General features: G+C 38.7%; 3 pseudogenes; 1 reads left to right on the forward strand and 2 right to left on the reverse strand.

Moving 5' to 3' along the window:
* On the reverse strand, positions 1-116 carry LOC112470169 (annotated as a pseudogene).
* Positions 117-3,345: 3,229 nt separating this feature from the next.
* LOC112470159 lies at positions 3,346-3,464 on the forward strand (annotated as a pseudogene).
* Positions 3,465-3,911: 447 nt separating this feature from the next.
* Positions 3,912-4,030, reverse strand: LOC112470179 (annotated as a pseudogene).
* Between the last annotated feature and the right edge of the window lie 244 nt (positions 4,031-4,274).

Below are 4,274 nucleotides of genomic sequence, written 5' to 3' on the forward strand. Positions count from 1 at the left end.
TGCCTACAACACTTGATCTTCCTAGGTGGTCTCCCATCCAAGTACTAACCAGGCCTGACCCTACTTAGCTTCTGAGATCAGACATCAGGTTTATTCAGGGTGGCATGGCCGTAGACCATGGACCGTGGCTTCACTGGGGTGCAAACCCAGGACTTAAAAATAATTAAGTAGATGTGCTGACTGCTACACTATGGAACCACATTCCTGTTTGCTTTTTCTGAGCAAAGTTTCCATCCACTTTTTTCCATTCTTACTGTTACTGAGGTATATTATTTCTCACTTGAGCCATTTCAAAAGCCTTCTAATTGCCCCCCACCTCCATGTCTCCAGGCTCATGCATGTCAGCCTTCTCACTTCCTCAGAATAGATTGTCACCTTCTGCCTCAGAAGCCCTCACTGACTGCCCAAAAACAAAGTCCATTCTCTGACATTTGAGGTCTTTGGTAATATATTGTTGGTTATTTGTGCAGAGCTCTCTCCTCCTTAGAGTATGGGCTTCTTGAGGTCCAGCACCATGACAGGTTCAGTTTATCCCCCCTCACAGCTAATGCCTATTGAAGTAGGAAGTCAAGTATCTTCAAATTAGGAATGAAGCCCTAATAAAATTATAGAAACTGCCAAATGAATTGTAATGATGGTGTTTGCCAGTAGCATATTCCTACTGGCAACATGTAGAACATGTGTATATTAAAATGCAGACTATGCATATGTTAAAATCCAAGGTTGATTGAAGATCATCTGAAAAGGCATTGTGCAGTAAGGGAGGTAAGGGAGTTACAAAGATGTAAGGCAAGGTCCCTGCCTTCCAGGGTTTGGATGTGTGTGTGCGCAGGAAGCAGTCTGCTTAGAACAGTAAAGGAGTCTTCCTAGACTCCTTTACTCACAGTAAAGTGGCTTCCTAGAGACAACAGCAAAAGGAAACTAACATTCACATCTTATTTTCTAGTTCAAACAGCATTTTTCCAAGAATCCTATGAGGTAGCTATTAGCATTTTAATTCTGCTGATGAGAAAAAATATTGAGAGGTCATAGATTTACCCAACATCACAAATCCGGTCTTCTAACTTGACAGCTTATACTGTGTTCTCCACTGCACCAGTTGTCTCTCCAACAAGTGCCTCAACTCCAGTACCATAAGCTCCCTCTCCCAGTTTAGAATACTGTTTAAAATCCTGTTTAAAATCATAAAGCTCAAAGGCCAAGGCTGGGATAATACAAAATGAATCTGGAGCATCTGGTATTTCCAGAAAGAAAGGAAGTGCTCAAAAACAAACAAACAAACAGACAATAAATAATTTTAAAAGATGGGGCATGTTAAAAGGACATAAAGGGCAACCTGGAAGACTCCCAATAGCCATAGCTGGAACAAATTGAGCAGGAAAATAAATTATAATGGCAATGAATTTATGGCCCAAAGAATAAAATAAACATCTATGAGTCCATACTGATATAATTAAAAGATTGCATAAATAAATAAACAAATAAGGAAGGAAGGAACAAATCTCTCTTATAGGAGAACTCCAATTAATGCATGTAAAAGGAATGAGAGAAACAGAAAATCACCATTAGGACACCAAAGTAGTAATTGCTGCAGGCAAGATCTACTGAGGAAGCTAATATTAGTGAGCAAAACTTTAAGGAGAAACAGGATATTTACATAGCTTTAGGATACACCTCAAAATATTTATTAATTACCTTGTTTTAAACATATGTCCAAAAATGCTTTGGAACTCCTCCCTCCAGAATGTAAAGCTTAATTCCCCTCCCTTTAAGTGTGGGTTAGATTTAGTGATATGCTTCTGGTGAATAGAGCAGGAGTTAGCAAAGAGCCCAATAGGAACTGTATTAGTGTCTGTGAGCCATACAGTCTCTTTTATTAACAACTCCCCTCTACTATTTTAGCATAAAAGCAGCCATAGAAAATATGTAGACATATCCGACACTATTACATCTGAAACTGCTATAATATTGTATGTCAGCTGTAATTGAAAAATAAAAAAATAATTAAAAGAAAATAATTTTAAAGACCACACACACACACAAAAGAAAATACACAGATGAATGAGTGTGGCTGTGTACCAATAAAACTTTATTTACAAAAAGAGGGAGTAGGCTGGATTTGGCCTTGCAGCCATAGTTTGCTGACCCCTGGAATAATGAATGGAAAGGAAAAAATACTAACTTTGCAGTGGAGAAACCTTGCAGACACCACCTTCACCAAGTAATGAAGGTTAACATTACCATAATAAGTTGTATCGAAGTGAGGTCAATTAAATGACAGAATAAGGAACTCCAAATTCCATCCTTTGATAATAGCAATGAAAAACGTAGCAAAAACTGTCAGAATCAACTTTCTCAGAACTCTGAACACTAAGCAAAAGCCTGCAACAACCAGGGAGATACTTTCAAAAAAAAAAGCCGGCTAAATCTTGGTAACAACAGTAAACTTTGTGGTGTTTTAAACTTACCCTGGTCACCGCTCCCCGCTTTCCCCAGATTGGCATTAGCCTTGAATAAAATAGCTGTATTCCCAGAATATGTACCAGTAACAAAGGGAGCAGGATGGACCTCACGTGCAAGGAATTGTGGTTGTTTGTTTTAACCTACCTGGTGGCTGGCTTCCTAAAGGAATGGCTCAAAGGGTTTGCCTTTATCTTGTCTAACTTGGAACTTTCCACTCCTGGGGTAGCTAGCCAGGGAACATTTGATGCAAACATTTACAGGCAAATGTTTTAGTCGCTGTTGCCTGGAATAATGGATAACAGTTGAGGTAAACAATAGACTAACATATTCCTGGGAAACTAGAAAGCCACTAACATGCCCAGGGTTATGCACATGCTCAGGAAATACCTAAGAAATCCCTGAATTCTCATTTCTGGCTGACCTTTAGGCTCTGCACGTGCAGGAAGTGAAGGCTAAGGCAAACCTGTAAACCACTTGCCTGGTGGTTGAAGGTATATGCCAAAACACACAGAGCCCATTGACAAAAACTGAAAGTTTTTTCAATTCCAGGCATTTAAGGAAACCTGAACTCAATCACTATCTTACTACTAAGCTAACAGAGGACACTTCAGTGGCCACATATAACCAAGAATACTGACTTTACAAAATCAGTTCAGAAAAGTCACTAAACAAGCGAACAGCAAAAACTACAACGAGCAGCAACAACAAACTCTAGGAAGAGGAGGAAGATCTGATTACTAGAGTTACCACAAAAGAATATTTGAAATGTCCAGTTTTCAGCAAAAGTTGTAAGACATGCAAAGAAACAGCAAAAAAGTAGTCAATATAAACTGTCCGTGAGGAAGCCCAGGTGCTAAACTTTTTAGACAAAGATTTAAATCAGTCTACGGCCATGCTACCATCAACAAGCCCAATCCCGTCTGATCTCAGAAGCTAAGCAGGGTGGGGCCTGGTTAGTACTTGGATGGGAGACCACCTAGGAAGACCAAGGGCTGTAGGCATAAAAAATAAAAAAATAAAAAAAAAAGGATTGTAAACTGACAGGGTCCTTGCAATCTGTGAGATCAAGGGTTGCCTTGCCTAAAAAAAAAAAAAAAAAAAAAAAAAAGATTTAAATCAGCTAATTAAAATATGTTCAGAGAACTAAAGGAAACTATGTCCAAAGAACTAATAGAAATCATAAGAATGATGTCTCACCAAATACTGAATATCGATAAGGAAATATAAAAAGAACCAAATAGAAATCCTTGAGTTACAAATAACTGAAGTGAAAAATTCACCAGAGTGGCTCGAGATTAGAGTTGATGAGGCAGAAGAACGACTCAGTGAACTTGAGGATAGGTCAGTTGAGATGAGCAAGTCTGAGGAACAGAAAGAAAAAAGAATGAAGATAATGAAGAGAGATTAAGAGACTTAATGGCATTCCAGGATGATTATTATTATTTTTATACATACAGTACCTGGTAATCCTAGGTGGTCTCCCATCCAAGTACTAACCAGACTCGACCCTGCTTAGCTTCTGAGATCAGAAGAGATCGGGCGTGTTCAGGGTGGCATGGCGGTAGCATCCCAGGAATAGAGGGAGAGAAAAGAATAGAAAGAATATTCGAAGACATAATGGCCAAAAACTTGCCAAATTTAATTTAAAATATTAACCTGTACATTCAAGAAGCTCAACAAAATCCAAGAAGGATAATCCCAAAGAGATTTATACCAAGACACATTATAGTCAAACTGTTATAAGCCAAATAGAATCTTGAAAGCAGCAGGATAGAAACAACTCATCATCTACAGTGACATCTCACTGAGAT

This window comes from Pteropus alecto, unplaced genomic scaffold (genome assembly GCF_000325575.1).
Source record: "Pteropus alecto unplaced genomic scaffold, ASM32557v1 scaffold177, whole genome shotgun sequence".
NCBI classification, from domain to species: Eukaryota; Metazoa; Chordata; class Mammalia; order Chiroptera; family Pteropodidae; genus Pteropus; species Pteropus alecto.